Consider the following 21,021-nt stretch of genomic DNA (forward strand, 5'->3'; position numbering starts at 1 on the left):
TTTTGACAATATTGATTCTTCCTATCCATGAACACGGTATGTTTCTCCATCTCTTTGTGTCCTCTTTGATTTCTTTCATCAGTGTTGTATAGTTTTCTGTGTATAGGTCTTTTGTTTCTTTAGGTAGATGTAGTCATAAGTATTTTATTCTTTTTTTTGCAATGATGAATGGTATTGTTTCCTTAATTTCTCTTTCTGTTTTTTCATTGTTAGTATATAGGAATGCAAGGGATTTCTGTGTGTTAATTTTATATCCTGCAACTTTACTATATTCATTGATTATCTCTAGTAATTTTCTGGAAGAGTCTTTAGGGTTTTCTATGTAGAGGATCATGTCATCTGCAAACAGCCAGAGTTTCACTTCTTCTTTTCCTATCTGGATTCCTTTTACTTCTTTTTCTGCTCTGATTGCTGTGGCCAAAACTTCCAACACTATGTTGAATAGTAGTGGTGAGAGTGGGCACCCTTGTCTTGTTCCTGATTTCATGGGAAATGCTTTCAGTTTTTCACCATTGAGGGTGATGCTTGCTGTGGGTTTGTCATATATAGGTTTTATTATGTTGAGTTATGTTCCTTCTATTCCTGCTTTCTGGAGAGTTTTAATCATAAATGAGTGTTGAATTTTGTCAAAGGCTTTCTCTGCATCTATTGAGATAATCATATGGTTTTTATCTTTCAATTTGTTAATGTGGTGTATTACATTGTTTGATTTGTGGATATTAAAGAATCCTTGCATTCCTGGGATAAAGCCTACTTGGTCATGGTGTATGATTTTTTTAATATGTTGTTGAATTCTGTTTGCTAGAGTTTTGTTAAGGATTTTTGCATCTAAGTTCATCAGTGATGTTGGCCTGTGGTTCTTTTTTTGTGGCATCTTTGTCTGGTTTTGGAATTAGGGTGATGGTGGCCTCACAGAATGAGTTTGGAAGTTTACCTTCTTCTGCAATTTTCTGGAAAAGTTTGAGTAAGATAGGTGTTAGCTCTTCTCTAAATTTTTGGTAGAAATCAGCTGTGAAACCATCTGGTCCTGGGCTTTTGTTTGCTGGAAGATTTTTGATTACAGTTTTGATTTCCTTGCTTGTGATGGGTCTGTTAAGATCTTCTATTTCTTCCTGGTTCAGTTTTGGAAAGTTATACTTTTCTAAGATTTTGTCCATTTCATCCAAGTTGTCCATTTTATTGGCATAGAGCTGCTGGTAGTAGTCTCTTATGATCCTTTGTATTTCAGTGTTGCTTGTTGTGATCTCTCCATTTTCATTTCTAATTTTGTTAATTTGGTTCTTCTCTCTTTGTTTCTTAATGAGTCTTGCTAATGGTTTGTCAATTTTGTTTATTTTTTCAAAAAACCAGCTTTTAGCTTTGTGGATTTTTGCTATGGTCGCTTTAGTTTCTTTTACATTTATTTCTGCCCATATTTTTAAGATTTCTTTCCTTCTACTAACCCTGGGGTTCTTCATTTCTTCCTTCTCTAATTGCTTTAGGTGTAGAGTTAAGTTTATTTATTTGGCTTTTTCCTTGTTTCTTGAGGTAAGCCTGTAATGCTATGAACCTTCCCCTTAGCACTGCTTTTACAGTGTCCCATAGGTTTTGGGTTGTTGTGTTTTCATTTTCATTCATTTCTATACATATTTTGATTTCGTTTTTGATTTCTTCTATGATTTGTTGGTTTTTCAGAAGCGTGTTATTTAGCCTCCATATGTTTGAATTTTTAACAATTTTTTTCCTGTAATTGAGATCTAATCTTACTGCACTGTTGTCAGAAGAGATGACTGGAATGATTTCAATTTTTTTGAATTTTCCAAGACCAGATTTATGGCCCAGGATGTGATCTATTCTGGAGAAGGTTCTGTGTGCACTTGAGAAAAAGGTGAAGTTGATTGTTTTGGGGTGAAATGTCCTATAGATATCAGTTAGGTCTAACTGGTCCATTGTGTCATTTAAGGTTTGTGTTTCCTTTTTAATTTTCTGTTTAGTTGATATGTCCATAGTTGTGAGTGGGGTATTAAAGTCTCCCACTATTATTGTGTTACTATTAATTTCCTCTTTCATACTTGTTAGCGTTTGCCTTAGATATTGTGGTGCTCCTATGTTGGGTGCATATATATTTATAATTGTTATATCTTCTTCTTGGATTGATCCTTTGATCATTATGTAGTGTCCTTCTTTGTCTCTTTACACATCCTTTATTTGAAAGTCTATTTTATCTGATATGAGTATTGCGACTCCTGCTTTCTTTTGGTCTCTGTTTGCGTGAAATATTTTTTCCAGCCCTTCACTTTTAGTCTGTGTGTGTCTCTTGTTTTGAGGTGGGTCTCTTGTAGACAGCATATATAGGGGTCTTGTTTTTGTATCCATTCAGCCAATCTTTGTCTTTTGGTTGGGGCATTCAACCCATTTACATTTAGGGTAATTATTGATAGGTGTGGTCCCGTTGCCATTTGCTTTGTTGTTTTGGGTTCACGTTTGTACAACCTTTCTGCGTTTCCTGTCTAGAGAAGATCCTTTAGCATTTGTTGAAGAGCTGGTTTGGTGGTGTTGAATTCTCTCAGCTTTTGCTTGTCTGTAAAGCTTTTGAATTCTCCTTCATATCTGAATGAGATCCTTGCTGGGTACAGTAATCTAGGTTGTAGGTTATTCTCTTTCATTACTTTCAGTATGTCCTGCCATTGCCTTCTGGTCTGGAGGGTTTCTATTGATAGATCAGCTGTTATCCTTATGGGAATCCCTTTGTGTGTTATTTGTTGTTTCTCCCTTGCTGCTTTTAGTATTTGTTCTTTGTGTTTGATCTTTGTTAATTTGATTAATATGTGTCTTGGGGTGTTTCGCCTTGGGTTTATCCTGTTTGGGACTCTCTGGGTTTCTTGGAATTGGGTGGCTATTTCCTTCCCCATTTTAGGGATGTTTTCAGCTATTATCTACTCGAGTATTTTCTCATGGCTTTTCTTTTTGTCTTCTTCTTCTGGGATTCCTATGATTCGAATGTTGGGGCGTTTCACATTGTCCCAGAGGTCCCTGAAGTTGTCCTCATTTCTTTTAATTCTTTTTTCTTTTTTCCTCTCTGCTTCATTTATTTCCACCATTTTATCTTCTACCTCACTTATCCTATCTTCTGTCTCCATTATTCTACTCTTGGTTCCCTCCAGAGTGTTTTTGATCTCATTCATTGCATTATTCATTTTTAATTGACTCTTTTTTATTTCTTCTAGGTCTTTATTAAACATTTCTTGCATCTTTTCAATCTTTGTCTCCAGGCTATTTATCTGTAACTCCATTTTGTTTTCAAGATTTTGGATCATTTTTATTATCATTATTCTAAATTCTTTTTCAGGTAGATTCCCTATCTCCTCCTCTTTTGTTTGACTTGGTGGGCATTTTTCATGTTCCTTTACCTGTTGGGTATTTCTCTGCCTTTTCATCTTGTTTAGATTGCTGTGCCTGGAGTGGGCTTTCTGTATTCTGGAGGTATGTGATTCCTTTTTATTGTGGAGGTTTTACCCAGTGGATGGGGTTGAACGATTGGCTTGTCAAGGTTTCCTGGTTAGGGAAGCTTGCATCGGTGTTCTGGTGTGTGGAACTTGATTTCTTCTCTTTGAAGAGCAATGGAGTGCCCAGTAATGAGTTTTGAGATGGGTCTATGTGTTAGGTGTGACCTTGGGCAGCCTGTATGTTGACGTTCAGGGCTATGTTCCTGCATTGCTGGAGAATTTGCGTGGTATGTCTTGCTCTAAAACTTATTGGCTCTTGGGTGTTGGTTGGTTTCAGTGTAGGTATGGAGGCTCTTGGACAGTCACTTATTCCTTAAAGATCCATGTAGTCAGGAGTTTTCTGGTGTTCTCAGGTTTTGGGCTTAAGTCTCCTCCCTCTGGATTTCAGTTTTATTCTTCCTCTAGTCTGAGGACTTCTCCAACTATACAGCACTGATAATAAATCTTCTAGGTTAATGGTGAAAAGATTCTCCCTGGTTAGGGACACCCAGAGAGGTTCACAGAGTTACATGAAGAAGAGGAGAGGGAGGAGGGAGATAGAGATGAGCAGGAGGAGAAAACGGGGGACTCAAGAGGAGAGAGCAGATCTACGCAGTTGTCTGTTCCCAGAGTGTTCTCCGTAGCCCAGACACCCAGAAAGATTCACAGAATTGGATTGGGAAGAGAAGGGGAAAGGAGGAAATAGAGGTGTTCTGAGGTAGAAAATAGAGAGTCAAGATTGGGAGAGAATAATCAACACACTCCTGAATAAAAATGGGAACTGAATATTGGATTCTTAAATGTCCAGAATTTATATCATATACTGAAAAACAAAGATTAAAAATCTAGAGTAGAGGTTAGACTCTTAAAAATACTATGTTAAAAACAAAAATGAGAACACACAAAAAGTTTTAGAAATACATATGAAGTTCAGTTTAAAAATAGGGCTTCTCTTCTTTTTTTTTAAGGTTATAATGTATTGAAAATGAAAATTAAGGAGTAGTAGAGGAGTACTAGAGGACTTTAAAAGAAATAAGAGAAAAAGAAAAATAGAAAAAGGAAAAGGAAAAGGAAAAAAAATTTTTCCCTAATTAAAAAAATCGTAAAAATCTATGAAAATGAAAGTTAAGGAGTAATGGGGGAGTAATAGGGAATTTTAAAGGAAAATAAAAGAGAAAAAATAAAAGAATGTTTTTTTTTCTTAAAAAAAAAAGGTATATCTAGGAATTTCTCTGGAGCTGTTGTGGTCAGTGTGGGTTCAGCTCAGTTTCAGATAGCTCCTCGTTCCAGTTTACACTTCTCAATATCTACAGGCCTCTTCTGGTGTAGTCCGTGTTTTCTAGGGGGATTTTAATCTGTTACACCGGTCCCTTCCAAAGCGGTTCCCTTTGTTTATTTGGCTTCTGTATGCCGGTCTCTCCAGAGCCTCATTTCCGCCCTGACACAGGCGGGCAGAGGTGAACTCTTATTCAGGTAGCTAGTTCCGTCGCGCTGCGGGGAGGGGCTGGTGCTGCGGGGGGGGACTGGCGCTGCTTTCTCCGTGTAGGCTACTCAGGCTCCCAGCTGCTCTATATGGAGCGCGCCCTGCGCTGCGCGTGATTCCAGCCCTCGGGTGTTCCACAAAAGCGCGGAACAAAAAGCTGCACCTGCTCTTTGTGCCTTCCCCGTCAGAGCGGTCCAGGCAGCCAGGGGCTTGACGGGCGCACTTTCCCCGGGTGCGGTGCGCCCAGTCCCTTCCGCGGTCACCCAGTCTCAGTTTCTGCCAGCGCCAGTCGGGTGCGTGCGCCTTCTGCTCTCCGCGTCCCCAGCCCCAGTCCCCGCCCATGCCGGTCGGGTGCCTGCGCCCTGTGTCTCGCTGCGACCCTCCCGGCGGATGTCGGCCATCCAGAATCTCAGGAGGTCTTTGATTAGAAACTGGAGGCCTGTTTGCAGTGCGGCAGGGGATGTGGTCTTTGGGGCCGAGCCTGCCCCCTTCCCCTCCCCCCTGCCTCCTGCCTCCGGCGGGGCTGGGCCGGTAGGCAGCCTGCGAGCTCTTCTCTGGACTTTCTCGGTCCCTTTGTTCTGCGAACGGCCGGCAGTGTGTTCGGGCTGGTTAATTTTCTCTCTCTCTTTTGCTCTCCCACAGTTCAAGTTGGCAACTCAAAAAAGCTCCCTCCGATTGTCCTCAGGGTACTCAGGCCCAGACCCTATCCCAAGCAATGCCGCCGCTCCTCTCCATTCCGCCCCCACTTGCTAGTCGCGGATGCGGGTGTCTGGGGTACTTTTCTGCTGGGAGTTGCTTTTAGGCTTGTAATCTGTGGGTTTTATTTATTGTTTCCCTCCCAGTCAGGTTGCCCTCCAAGATTCAAACACTTCCCCCAGGCCCGCCAGTGCGAGGGTTTCCTGGTGTCTGGAAATGTCCTCTATTACGACTCCCTTCCCCGGAGGGATCTCCATCCTTAGCTCTTTTGTCTCACTTTTTATCTTTTATATTTTGTCCTACCTCCTTTCGAAGACAATGGGCTGCTTTTCTGGGTGCCTGATGACCTCAGCTAGCGATCAGAAGTTGTTTTGTGAAGTTTGCTCTGCGTTCAGTTATTCTTTTGATGAATTTGTAGGAGAGAAAGTGATCTCCCCGTCCTACTCCTCCGCCATCTTGGCTCCTCCCCCTATCAGTAGTTTTATTGAACCAATCTCCTACAATAGTAAAGGTGAGAGAGCAACAGTTCTCTTGATTGTAGTATAGTTAAGAGAATTCTTCTACAAAGATCCTTCCAATCAAAGTAGTTAGCAAAAACATTTTTGTGTCAAATTTAGGGTTGGAGTATCTTGATTCATATTAGTTACTTTGCTTTGGTATTATAAAAAATTACTCATGAAGATGGTTCCACCTTTACTCTGCCAATAATTGGGTTGTTTTAAATTTTAAGTTCAGATCATGTCTGTTTTAGGAATACAGTATGGAATTTATCAGAAATATGTAATTGTGGAGCCCATTAGTTGGAACATAGAAAAAAAACTGTGTGATATATGTTTTCTAGTAAAATCTGATTCTTAGGTAATTGAAATAATCCTCCTATGACAAGGACAGCAAGGCATCTATGAGAATAGTAATGTTTGCTTGTAGGGTATGAAAAAAAAATTTCTTTCCACTCTTAAGTTCTTGGCCGAGAGCTCTTTATAACAAAAGACAAATTAATATGAGAAAACAAGTTTATTAACTTATATACCTCAAGTATACATGGCTGTTACCAAGGGAACAATGAGTAGTAACTCAAAGCTGTGGTTTACAACGCTTGCTCATATAGCATCTTTAACAAAAAACAGTAAATTTATGGGGAAATGACAGGACATAACAAAGCAGTTTTAATCTTCCAAGGGCAGCATACAGTGGGAAGGTAAATATATGGGAGGAGACTAATGGTAGATAAAGGCTAGTTAATAAAATTTGTTACGTAGGTGCCATCTCCAGGCTGAAAGGATCTAACGTTGCCTCCCATGATTAACTTTTTTTTCTTTTTTAAAAAATTTTATTGGATATAGTTGCAAAAACAAAGTGTTATTTCCTGCTGTGTGGCAAAGTGAATCAGCCGTACATATACATAATATCCCCTCTTTTTTGAACTTCCTTCCCATTTAGGTCACCATAGAGCTCCATGATTAACTTTTGTCCTCCTGGTAGAGAAGAGAAGAGAGACATTGTTGAAAATTTTATCTTTTAAAAATGTTTATTGTAGTATAGTCAATTTAAAATGTTGTGTTTGTTTCTACTGTACAACAAAGTGAATCTGTTATACATATATATATATGCCCATTCTTTTGAAAAATTTTTTCCATATAAGTCATTACAGAATGTTGAGTAGAGTTCCCTGTGCTATTCAGTAGATTCTTATTAGTTATCTATTTTCTAAATAAATAGTAGTGTATCTATGTGAGTCCCAGTCTCTCATGAAAATTTTTATATTGCTTTTAGGCAAATGGGAGGGCAGGGAGCTTTTCTTGTACCTGCTTCTTCTCAACTGCATTCAGCTCAAAATAATCCTTATGCCAAAGTGGCGTATTCTGCTACCCTTCAACCTCTTTTCAGTTGAGCTCAACACCAGTATCAGTCACTCTAGAAAACTTAAATTTCAAGTCCTTTGTGGGAGCGAGCAACAGTCCAGTCCTCCTGAGGTGCTGCCTTCACAGGAAAAGCATGGATCCATTTTTTTTTAACTTGGATAGCCTACATGGGGAATGAGCACTTGGGAAGGTTTCTCCCAGTGTGGGGACAGCCTGTCTTTTCCTGGGACACTTTTATGTAGATGAGATCTCCTTTTTGATAGATGTGTCAGACTTTTTCCAGGGAGTCCTTCCAGGTTTTTATGACTTCATGTCTCAGAGTTTCTGAGGAAGAGAGCACCTCAGTCCCCTGTCCCTCCAACCTTCCCTGTGGCAGCCCACATCCTGGCGAAGGCCCAGATGGTGGACCTCCACACCACCATATACAACGCAGTCCGTGGTAGATGCTTCAGAGGCAGCTTAGTGGCTGGACAGGGAGGAGATGGACAAGCTGATGGGCGAGTTGGCCAGTGGGGGATGGGGGTGGGGGGTTAAGATGGGGACGCCGCTTGTCATCACCTACCATTACAGCCACCTAGATGTGGTTGAGTAAAGTGGACTGTGCGGCACCAGCTTGGAGGCAGGCGGCTTGGTACACTTCAACGACAAGACCATCAAGGGTGCGCAGCTGCCCTGGGCCACCTCGGCCACTGATGCCTTGGACCTGGTGCAGAGCCTGCTGTGCTGTGGGGCCTTGGTGAGCTGCACCATGCACACGTGCACGAAGTACCTGCGTGCTGACTGCTTCAGTGGGCACGTGGAGGTGGTGCACTACTCAGCAGGTGAACACCGGGTGGACCTGGAGGTGACCAACCGGTGCGGGCACACGTGCCTCATGATCTCCTGTTACACGGGGCCCTGCCAGATTGCCCGCTACCTAATACTTCAGGGCGCCCAGGTGAACCTGTGCAGCATCAAGGCCAATGTGGCCCTGCATGACTGCACCAAGGCCGGCAGCCTGGGTGTCCTACAGCTGCTGTTCGGGTGCCAGGCTTGTAGGGAATGGGATGGCTATAGCATGACACCACCTCTGGCTGCCCACGTGATGGACCACATCAGCATCGTGGAGGACCTCAGCCAGGAGCAGCCTGCTGGGGAGGAGATTCGGCGAGGGATGGCCCGAGAAGGCCCCTCCACCAGCCAGGCATGTGTGCCGCCCCAGCGTGCTTGCTGCTGCAGCTCTTCCCAGGGGGAACACCTGAGCACCAGCTGGGAAGCTGCCTAGCAGCCTTGGAGTTTCTGGGAGCCACCTACATGGCTAAGAAGCAGGATCTGCTCAGGGTCCTGAAACTCTTGGTAGGGGCCGTGGAGCTGCGTCACCAGGGGGCACGTATCTGCCTAAACCTGAGTCCTCGCCTCTGACTATTCCAGGGAGGTGAACACCACCGAGGAATTGGAGGCGCTCAGGGGGATGAGAAGCACATGCAGGCACTGTTGACCTGAGAGCGGTCCTGGTCCCTCCCACCCGACACTTCCCACTATATGCGCTACCAGGATGTGGTATAGGCCAACTTGGACAGTGTCTAGTGCTGCATCCACTAGTGGAAGTACACCTTGGACATGCAGGAGAACAACCTGGTGCCTCAGACCGCCAGAAGTTTCCTATCCTTTGATGAACTCTTTTCCTAAGTGCCCCAGAACCACTTGGCCCAGGGGCAGCCTGAGTACACCAGTTGGCTTTGCAGATCTAATGTGGGTGCTGTGCAAAGGTCTGGGAAGTTGAGCAGGCCCAAGGAGGCCAGGGACTCAGTCCAGTTCACCAAGGCCCTGGCCATCACCCTCCACCTGCTTTACCTGCTGGAGAAAGTGGAGTGCAAGCCCAACCAGGAAGACATGAAGCACCAGAGCTACTGCTTAAGTGTGCCCGTCACAGCAAGAATGTCTTCACTCCTGCACATGGCGGTGGACACCGACCATGAACGTGATTCACTTCTAAGTGGGCAGATTCTCTTCTATCCAGGTGGTCAAGGTGCCCTTGACTGTGGGGCCGACCCAGACAGCCACGATTTTGACAACACCCCCAATGCACATCGCAAAAGAGAACAACTGCTTGGGGATCATGAATGCCCTGATAGAGGTGGGGGCCCACATGGACACCACCAACGCCTTTAATAAAACAGCCTACGAGCTGCTGCATGAGAAGCTGCTGGCCAAGAGCACCATTCAGCCCTTCAACTATTTGACCCTGTAGTGCATTTCAGCCTGCACTCTGGACAAGAACAAGATTCCTTGCAAGGGCTTCATTCCCTAAGAGCTAGAGGCTTTCATCCAGCTGTACTGAAATGGGTCGGGGAGGAGAACCCAGGAGGGGCAGAGCCCACACCTGTCCCCACCCTGTCTCTGGAGACCACTTCTCGTGGCTGGAAACCAGGGAAGAGCTCATGGGCCTCCATGGCCCCCTCCCCTTATCAGGGAGAGCGGACAAGAATTAATGAGATGTTGGTGGTAGAAGCTTCCAGACCACATGCTCAGAGAACTGACTCTTTATAGGGGTTAGCACACTCATGCTTCATAAGGAGAAGATGCTCAACCTCCCACACATCCTGTCTGCCTGAGTTTCAGAGAATCTTGCCTCTGCCCTGGGGCAGAGGGATTGAAGCCTTTCTCCCCTACTAGAATCACAAGAAACTGAGAGTTGGGTTTGGCCTCTACCTTTTATGTATCAAACCAGATAGACCCAGCCACCCAGGGCAGTATTAGAACTGGAGGCCCTGAGGGGGCAAAGTGGGAGAATCAACCCTTCTGGCACATTTGCACCTGCTCCTTCTGCCCTGCTGTGGGTTGGACTCTGCCCCCGAGCCACCAGCCCCTTGGGTAGCTTTTGTGGCTTGGTATTCTGTTTATTTACTTGGGGGAGGGGAGTTGGTGCTTACCTGGTGGCTCAGTGGTAAAGAACCCACCTGCAGTGCAAGAGATACAGGAGATATGGGTTGGATCCCTGTGTCAGGAAGATCCCCTGGAGAAGGGAATCGCCACTCACTCAAATATTCTTGCCTGGAGAATCAGTCCCATGAGCAGAGGAACCTGATGGGCTACAGTATATGGGGTCGCAAAGAGTCCAAGAGGACTGAGCACACACCAGTATCGGCAGCTTACATGTGTGGTGCAGGAAGTTTTTCTGCCCTACACTTTTAAAAATTAATTTATTTATTTTAATTGGGGACTAGTTACTTTACAATGTTGTGGTGGTTTTGCCTCACATTGACTTGAATTAGCCGCAGGTGTTCATGTGTTCCCCCATTCCGAACCCTCCTCCCACCTCCCTCTCCCACTTTTTAAAAAAGATTTTGGTGTCAGTCTCCCTAACTTCATTTCATGCAGCAAAGTTTTATCTTGCCTGAGACGGCCTCGGCCAGCAAGAGTGAGCTATATTTTGTGAGGAGTTTCAGGAGGTAACAGTCCCCCAAACAAGGGTGACCGTACATTTCTGAACACTTGACTCATTCGCCTTTCCCTTGGGCTGCCCAACTTCCCATTCTCACTAGAAGAGAAGTCGTTTTCCAAACCAGGAGCAAGCCAAATACGGAAAGGGTGGGCTTGCCAGCTGCTTCCCACCCAACAAGAGCTATTAATAGGTTGGTTGATTTGGGGTTTGATTTTCACAGTTTCTGAGTTCAAACTGCAGGTCACCTCTGCCTCACAAATCATGCACAAGGACACAGGTGTGTGGCGAACAACCCAAGTGTCTGTAGCCATTTTTTAGATGCTTGGAAACCAGGATACATGTGACCCTGAGACAATTCCAGGTATTGACACACTAACCCACTGAGTCAGCTAGATAAGAGAGTGGATGTGCGAAATAGATTGTCGAGTAAAGTAGTACAAAATCTTGGTCTCCCATCTCTGGGGGTGGGGAGGGCGATCAAGTGCTCTTGCTAGAGAAGCCACCCCTGCAAGATTGTCTTGTGTCGAGACTGGGTCGGGGAGTATCCTCCATGCACATGGCCGCCAGCAGGAGAGTATTTTTGGTCTCTTGTGAAAGCAGTCAAAAGCAGAAGGGGACTGGAGCCGCCACCCCCACAGCTCAGGAAAGAGGCCATTCCCACCCTGTGCCTCTCCTCCAGCCCTGTCTCAGGGAAGCTACACAGAAACCTCCAGAAGCCACTGTAGGTGCTTGGATATTCTGTCCCTCTAAGGGAACTAGGTCTTGTTTGGATTTGCAGTGTTAGTTAGGACGGTCTTTACTTTCTAGGTCAGGTTTTTACTTTCTGTCAAGCCAGGAAATGCCATCACTGTCCCTCTAGTAGCCTGGAATAAAGAAACGAGGCAGTATAAAAAAAAAAATCCATAAGGAAGAGAAAAAACATTCACAGTACTGTCCTGTATTTATTGATACTGTAAGTTTATGTCATCTGTTTAGAAGAGGAGTTATTTGTCAGTGGCTACATCAGTATTGTTTTATGTGATACAAACATTATAGATGTTTTACATTTTATTAACACTAGATATGACAAAAGATAACGTGAAAAAGAAATTCATATTTATTTACAGTTATGATTCATGCCCTGATAATGAAGAAGCAGCAGTATGATTGCTTTATGGTAGCTCAGCCTATACGCTAATGAGTGAATTGTTATAAGAGCTTTGTGGCATACAGTATTATAGTCATATTCATAATCAGTATCAGAAGCATTTTTACTTTAAAAAACAAGTCTGATGACTGGCTTATATGTAGTTTTCCCATTTACAAGAGAGAGTGAGGTATACCGTACAATAATGTAATTCTTTCAGAGCAAAGTTGTAAAACAGTAAGAAAACTAGCACACCAATAATTTTATATTGAATATCACTCATCTTCTGCCTATGTAAGGATAGGCTGTCCACTGCAATACATCTTGCACACAATATTTTATACGATGCATACCTAGAAGATGAGAATGGCCAAAAAACATCCCATACGGTTCTTGTCATACAGTTATTAGTTTTTCACATGAAGACACGCAAAACACATACACAACAGATATGTTTGATAACCGTAAGGCTTGATGATTCTTTGCTAAAGTGGATGTTGATCACCATGAAGGTTTTCATGCTCCTCTTTGTGTTGAGTGGGTTGGGAAGGAAGAGGAAAAGGAGGAGTTCATCTCACTGTCTCCGGGGCAGCACAGGTGAAGGAAGTGGAAGGGAAGGCAGAAGATGCAGGCATACACGGTATAACTTTATGGAAACACATCGTGATCTCTGAGTTTTTTGCTTTATCTTTCTTCCAAAAATGTTTCTATACTATACCAACCCTTCTTCTACCATTTGCTTTAGTTTCAGTGCCTGTATCAGAGAAGATTCCATATTATAAAAGAAGTCAAAAGCAGTCTTGAGTCTACCAGATTGTCTAAATGTCAGTTTGTTTTCTAACTCTGCTTCTTCTACGTCTTCTCGTCTTCTTCCTCCTCATTGTCAGGCATTGGTTGGGAATTAGGCACTCATCTCTATCAAGTAGTCTTCTGTGAGTTCCTCTGGTGTGGTGTCTATTAGCACTTGAATTTCTCCAAGATCCACATCTTGAAATCCTTATCCTCTGCCTTTTTTTTTTTTCCCCACATCCACAACTTCCTGATTTCCTTGATGGCCTCTGTCATAAATCCTGTGAAGTCACACACAATATCTGCACAATTTTCTCCAGCAGGATTTTATTGTTTTGGGCTTGATGGCTTTTGTGGTTTTTTCTATAACAACAATGGCATCTTTAATAATGTAATCCTTTCAGACTTTAACGATGTCCTCTCTATTGGAGTTCTCTTCCATAGTGTTGACAAGCCTTTCCATAGAGGACTGTGTGTAATGAGCCTTAAAAAACCTTATGACCACCTGATCTAGAGGCTGAACTAGAGATATATTGTTTGGGGGCACTTGAATCACTTTAATGCCTTCAGGTTTAACACCTGGGGTTCTGGGTGGCCAGGGTATATTGTCCAAGGTCAAAAGAACTTTAAAAGGCAGTCTGTTACTGGAAAGGTACTTCCTGACCTCAGGGACAAAGCATCGATGGAACCAATCCAGGAAAAGAGTTCTGGTTCTTCAGGCCTCCTTGCTGTACAGTCAAAAGACTGGGAGCTGGTGTTTATCTTTTCCCATCAAGGCTTGCCTTGTGGCTCAAATGGTAAAAAATCTGCCTGCAATGCAGGAGACGGGTTAGATCCCTGGGTCAGGAAGATCCCCTGTGGAAGGAAATGGCAACCCACTCCAATATGCTGGAAGGAAATGGCAACCCACTCCAATATGGAAGAAGATGAGAAGACGTAGAAGAAGCAGAGTTAGAAAACAAGCATATGTCCATGGAGAATTCCAATTCTCCATGGACAGAGAAGCCTGGAGGGCTAGAGTCCATGGGATCTCAAAGAGTTGAGACTAACACATTCAGGTCTCAGGATTAGCATCTTTATAGATAAGGGCAGTCCTGTTCATAAACTCAGCTCCTTTTGAACAAAACAATAGCATTAGCCTATCCATTCCTGCCTTATATCCTGGTGCTTGCTTCTCTTCCTTACTAATAAATGTCCTTTCTGGAATTTTTTCCCCAGAATCGGCACGTTTGTCTGTATTCAAAAACTGCTCAGGCAGGTATCCCTCTCTTTCCTCAGTGGTTTTTTCTACATGGTATCTGGAACTCATCTGCTGCCCCCTGGTGGGTGCAAGCTGCTTCTCCTCTCATCTTGACATTTTAAGACTTCCCTGATAGCTCAGTTAGTGAAGAATCCACGTGCAATGCGGGAGACCTGGATTCAATCCCTGGGTTGGGAAGATCCCCTGGAGAAGAGAAAGGCTACCCACTCCAGTGTTCAGGCCTGGAAAATTCCTTGGACTATACAGTCCATGGGGTCGCAAAGAGTCAGACACCACTGAGCATCCGTCAGTTAATCCTGACATCCCTGCCTTCAGTCCTGGTGCTTGCTTGTCTTCCTTACTAATAAATGTCTTTTTTCACATATTTCCGGCAGAATAGGGCACTTTTGTCTGTATTCAAAACCTCTTCAGGCAGATACCCCTCTCCTCGGTGATTTTTCTACATGGTATCGAACTCATCTGCTGCCCCCTGGTGGGTACAAGCTGCTTCTCTTACCTTGACATTTTAAAAGCCAAACAAACCTCTTTCTTAAAATTATCAGACCTTTCTTCGCTGACATTACATTCTCCAGCTTTAGATTCTTCACCTTCCTTTTGCTTCAGGTTGTTGTAGAAAGACTTTACTTTTGCTAGAATCATATAGAGAGGCTTTTGGTATGCGTTTCTCAGAGCAATCCTGCATCTACATTAAAGCTACATTTTCAAGATGAGATAAGGTGTTTCACAAAATGTGCAAGGTTTTCATGCCTGTTGGTATAGCCACGGTGACAGCTTCATCAGTTTCTTTAAAAAAAAACACGCAATAGTCTTTATGCTGAATTCGGTTGTCTTGAGATGGTGGGAAACCACAGCTGCAGATCTCAACCTATAGCATATATCAAACAATTCAACTTTTTGTTGTAATGCAGTGGCTTTTCTCTGCTTCTTGGGAGCACTTCCAGCATCACTAGTGGTTTGGTTTGGTTCATGGTGTTATTCAAGGTTTACAGTATTGCACTAAGCACGATGAAAATACATGAGAACCACAGAAGATGACTTGTTACTTCAATACACAATTTGTTGGAGAGACAAACTGCTCACACAGAGATGATTACACATATCACACATATCACATGGTATTTTAAGCAGTTACCCACATCACTTGAGCTCATCGAAATTGCGAAAGGAGGTGGGTATGAAATGATTGCAGTTGTACAGTATGGATGACAGTTAAATTTATGCAGTTATAATTTATTGCTGACTTTTTCCATGTGCTTGCATTTCTCTTGACTGTGAGCAGCTGCATGTATTATTGTAATTGTGTGCATAAGTTTTGATAAATTGCAACTTTTTATAATAGATTTGTGTACATTTTATGATAGTAAATAGCAAAAGAGACTGTTATCTACACATATTTGATGAATTCAGGACATACCTAAAAGTTTGTAAATGTTTTGATATTTCTAGGCTACAAGGTTCATCTGTGAATTTTTCATATTGTTGCAAATCCCAAGAATTTTTTTCAATAGATTTTTTGAAAATAATCCATGTATAAGTGGGCCCGTGCAGCTCAAACCCATGTTGGTCAAGGGTCAAGTGTACATTGAATTGGCTTAACAGGCCACTTCAACCCCCAGGGACACTTTACACTTATCTGCACCTAAACCCCATGAACTGGGTACTCCCTCACCTTCTCAAGATCAGATAAAATGGTCTTAGGTGCCTGTATCCAACAGAGCCTTAAAAGTCTGATCTCTCCCTTCTCCAGAGTTCTCCAGCATACTTGGGGTGGTGGGGAGGTGCATGGCCTTTGGTCCCTCTTGGGAACAGGGACCCCCTGCTCCACCCAAATAATTTCTTCAAAGCGGTCGATTTCAGAATACAAGGGAAGGGAGGGACAAGGTGTGGAGTGAGAGGGCGGCTACAGGCCAGAAGGCACGTCTTTATGTTTAGTTTACAACAATGCAGCAGTTGGTTGGGCCTCAACCAAAGGATCTCTTGTTTTCAGTATGCCCAAAGCTCTGTATCAGATGACAAGGTCCTTGTGACTGATGCCATCTCTTTCAGATTTGAGGATGCCTTGCTTCTGTTCAGTTCACTCAGTCGTGTCTGACGCTTTGCGACCCAATGAACCACAGCACACCAGGCCTCCCTGTCCATCACCAACTCCCGGAGTCCACCGAAACCCATGTCCATTGAGTCGGTGATGCCATCCAACCATCTCATCCTGTCGTCCCCTTCTCCTCCTGCCCTCAAAGATCTTTCCCAGCATCAGGGTCTTTTTTCCAATGAGTCAGCTCTTCGCATCAGGTGGCCAAAGTATTGGAGTTTCAGCTTCAGCATCTTCAGCTTCAGTCCTTCCAATGAATATTCAGGACTGATATCCTTTAGGATAGACTGGTTGGATCTCCTTGCAGTCCAAGGGACTCTCAAGAGTCTTCTCCAACACCACAGTTCAAAAGCATCAATTCTTTGGCTCTCAGCTTTCTTTATAGTCCAACTTACACATCCATACATGACCACTGGAAAAACCATAGCCTTGACTAGATGGACCTTTGTTGACAAAGTAATGTCTCTGCTTTTCAGTATGCTGTCTAGGTTGGTCATAACTTTCCTTCCAAGGAGTAAGCATCTTTTAATTTCATGGCTGCAGTCACCATCTGCAGTGATTTTGGAGCCCAGAAAAATAAAGTCAGCCACTGTTTCCACTGTTTCCTCATCTATTTGCCATGAAGTGATGGGACCAGATGCCATGATCCTAGTTTTCTGAATGTTGAGCTTTAAGCCAACTTTTTCACTCTCCTCTTTCACCTTCATCGAGGCTCTTTAGTTCTTCTTCACTTTCTGCCATAAGTGTGGTGTCATCTGCATATCTGAGGTTATTGATATTTCTCCCAGCAATCTTGATTCCAGCCTGTGCTTCCTCTAGCCCAGCGTTCCACATATAAGTTAAATAAGCAGGGTGACAATATACAACCTTGACGTGCTCCTTTTTCTATTTGGAACCAGTCTGTTCCATGTCCAATTCTAACTGTTGCTTTCTGACCTGCATACAGGTTTCTCAAGAGGCAGGTCAGGTGGTCTGGTATTCCCATCTCTTTCAGAATTTTCCACAGTTTATTGTGATCCATACAGTCAAATGGTTTGGCATAGTCAATAAAGCAGAAATAGATGTTTTTCTGGAACTCTCTTGCTTTTTTGATGCTCCTTTGGATATTGGCAATTTGATGTCTTGATTCTGTAGCCATGGCCATATTGCTTTCTAATCATACCCATTGGCTAGCTTAGGCGTTACTAGTGCAGTTGTTGCTGTCGTTCAATCACTAGTCATGTTCCATTCTTTGTGACTCCATAGTTAGCAGCGCGCCAGGCTCCTTTGTCCTCCATTATCTCCCAGAGTTTGCTCAAATTCACATCCATTGAGTTGGTGATGCAATCTAACCGTCTCATCCTCTGTCTTCCCCTTCTCCTGTTGCCTTCAGTCTTTTCATCATCAGGGTCTTTTTTTAGTGAGTCAGCATTTCACATCAGGTAGCCAAAGTATTGGAGCTTCAGCTTCAGCATCAGTCCTTCCAATGAGTATTCAGGGTTGATTTGTTTTAGAATTGACTAGTTTGATTTCCTTGCAGTTCGAAGGACTCTCAAGGCTGTGATCCATGAAGGGGAACTATTGCAATGGCAACCTTTAAAGATGTTCACTTTAATTTGGGACATTTGCTACCCATTTTCATGATAGTGGGGGAGGAAAAAGGTTTTCTTTACCTTCTTAGGGTCCCTGGCAGGATCTAAAAATTAAACTGACAAAGACAGATTAACAGGAGAAAACCATACACATTTGTTTGTAAGCTTTATGTGACACGGGAGCCTTCGTAAGGAAAGGAAGACACAAAGAAACAGTTAGACTTCAGGAGTTCTGGGCTGAATTTGGTGAAGACTGGAAGGTTGTGAAGGAATATGATAAGTCAGAGAGTGTGAGGGAAGTTTAATAAACTGGGAGAATCTTAGCACAAAGTGTTTCTTAAGATCCCTTTGGTTTTCTGAGATAAGGATGCTCCTTTCCTCTCAGTGTAAGCAGGGAACCTTTCACATGAAGGTTTAATGACCTGTTTCAGGGAAGAAAGGCAGGGGGAAAGGTCAGAGTGACCTCACTGCTTCTACTGTCTTCTCAAAGTCCTTCATTTTAAAGTATTCAATATAACAAGGTGCATATTTGGGGGTAACACATCCTGAAACACATCTGTAATACTGTATCTTAAGTTTTTGCTCACTTTTAAGATAAGGTCTACGGAAATTTTTCAGGGCAGTGGGGCTGATCTCAAAAGGGGAGACGGGTGGGAAGTTCAAGAGAGAGGGGACATATGTTCACCTATGGCTGGTTCATGTTGATATTTGCCAGAAAACAACAAAATTCTGTAAAGCAAGTATCCTTCAATTAAAAACAAATTAAAACGAACAAAAAATTTATCTAGAATATTTTGGGTTAGTTTCTCACTTGGCAGTAGGTCGTCTTCATCAGCGTTATAGATCCAGTATAGGACAGTAAGAGCCCAGATGCCAGTCACTCCCTCATCTGTGGTTTCCTACAAAAGTTTGTCTTGGTGATATCTCCCCAAGAAACTGGAATTATAGCATGCAGGGTCTACTGCAGAAAACCTCTTGAATCCTTTGGTGTGGTTTCTTAATGGATCTGAGGTAGGCATGATAGACTGTAGAGGGACTGAGCCATAAGACATATCAGTTCTTCCCATTATTTTGCAACAAGCTTCTCATCCCCACCTGCTCTTTGCTCAATCATCCAGCCAAAGCTGGAACCATGTGCTTGGCTTCTGCCCATACTGGTCATGAGTTTCTCTCCCCCTGCCCTGTGTACGGATGCTCACCTCTGAAACTATTCTCTGAGTAAGTATTGCGAACCACTGTGACTTCCCCCCAACTCTTAGTACAGGCATCCCTCATTTTAATTGTGCTTTGCTTTATTGTGCTTTACAGATATTGTGAGTTTTTTTCTTTTTTTTCAGTTCTTTTCTATCATAGTTTATTGCAAGATATTGAATATATTTCCCTGTGCTATATAGTACGTGCTTGTTGTTTATCTATTTTAGGTATGGTATGTACATCTGTTAATCCCATACTCCCAATTAACCCCGCCCACTTTGGTAGCCATTAAGTTTGCATTCTGTGTTTGCTTCTGTATTGTGTTTTATTTTTTTTAACAAATGGAAGGTTTGTGGGCAACCTGGCATTCAGCAAGTCTGCTGGCACCATTTTTCCAGTAGCATTTCCTCACTGCCTGTCTCTGTGTCACATTACAGTAATTTTTGCAATATTGCAAACTTTTTCATTATTATTATAATTGTTTCGATTATCTGTAACCAATGATCTTTGATGTTACTATCAATCCATGAGTCTAGGATGGCAAACTTAAATGATAAATATGTGTTCAAACTGCCCTGCTTCCTGTCTCTCTTCCTCTCCTCAGGCCTCTCTTTCCCTGAGACATAATAATATTGAAATTAGTCCAGTTGATAAACTTACAGTTGCCTCTTAAGTGTTCAATTGAAAGGGAGAGTCTCTCACTTTAAATCAAAAGCTAGAAATGGTTAAACTTAGTGAGGAAGGTGCATCAGAATTTGAGGCAGGCTGAAAGTCAGGCCTCTTATACCAGTTACTGAAGTTGTGAATCAAATGAAAAGTTCTTGAAGGAAATTCAAAGTGCTGTTCCAGTGAACACATAAGTGATAAGAAAGAGAAACAGCCTTTTAGCTGATACAGAGAAGCTTTTAGTGGTCTGGATAGAAGATCAAACCAACCACAACTTTCCCTTAAGCCAAAGCTTAATCCACAGCAAGGCCATAACTCTCTTCAGGTCTGTGAAGCCTGAGAGAAGTGAAGGAAGCTGCAGAAGAAAAGTTTGAAACTAGCAGAGGTTGGATCATGAGGGTTAAGGAAAGCTGTCTCTGGAACATAAAAGCTCAAGATGAAGAAGCAAGTTCTAATGTAGAAGCTGCCACAACTTATCCAGAAGATCTAGTTAGAAAGCTAATAAAGATGGCTACACCAAACAGCAGTTTTTCACTGTACACGAAACAGCTTTATATCAGAGGAAGACAGCATCTAGGACTTTGATAGTTGGAGAGAAATTCCTGACTTCAAATATTCTAAGGACAGGCTGGCTGATTTTTAGGGGTTAATGCAGCTAGTAACTTTAAGAAGAAGCCAGTGCTCACTGACCATTTTGAAAATCCTAGGGCTCTTAAGAATTATGGTAAATCTACTCTGTCTGTCCTCTGTAGGTGGAGAAACAAAACCTGGATGACAGCACATCTGTTTACAGCATGGTTTACTGGATATTTTAAGTTCACTGTTGAGAACTATTGCTCAGGAAAGATTGTTTTCATAATATTACTGCTCACTGGCAATGTAGCAGTACACAAAAGCTGTGATGGAGATGTTGTTCTTGCTCAGTCGCTCAGTTGTGTCCAACTCTTTGTGTCCCCATGGACTGCAGCACGCCAGGCTTCCCTGTCCATCACCAACTCCCCAAGCTTGCTCAAACTCATGTCCATCAAGTCATTGTTCTCCTCATTGACTGGCAATAAAGTGAAGGACCATTTATTGAACATACAATTTGGTTAGCATTTCCACTACTGATTCCAAAGACTTTTCTCAAATCTTCTTAATTTGCCTCTGTTAGTTTTCTATCACTGCTGTAACAAACTGCCATAAAGTCAGTGGCAGAAATTTTAAATCTTGTAGTTTTGAAGTCCTAAATGGATCTCACTGGGCTAAAGTCAAGATGTTGACAGGAATGGGTTCCTTTTTTTTAAATTTATTTTGTCTGTGCTGGGTCTTCGTTGGCGTGTTGCCTTTTCTCTAGTTGGGGTGCGTGGGGGCTACTTTTCATTGCAGTATGTGGACTTCTCATTGTGGAGTCTTC

General features: G+C 42.9%; 1 protein-coding gene and 1 pseudogene across 4 annotated transcripts in view; both read left to right on the plus strand.

Annotated features, from left to right (window-relative positions):
- The window catches only part of ZNF81 (zinc finger protein 81), a 152,720-nt gene that overhangs the window by 54,785 nt on the left and 76,914 nt on the right, over window positions 1-21,021 (plus strand). The window lies entirely within an intron of this gene.
- LOC136153808 (protein fem-1 homolog A-like) lies at window positions 5,338-9,825 on the plus strand (annotated as a pseudogene).

This window comes from Muntiacus reevesi, chromosome X (genome assembly GCF_963930625.1).
Source record: "Muntiacus reevesi chromosome X, mMunRee1.1, whole genome shotgun sequence".
In the NCBI taxonomy this organism is placed as follows: domain Eukaryota; kingdom Metazoa; phylum Chordata; class Mammalia; order Artiodactyla; family Cervidae; genus Muntiacus; species Muntiacus reevesi.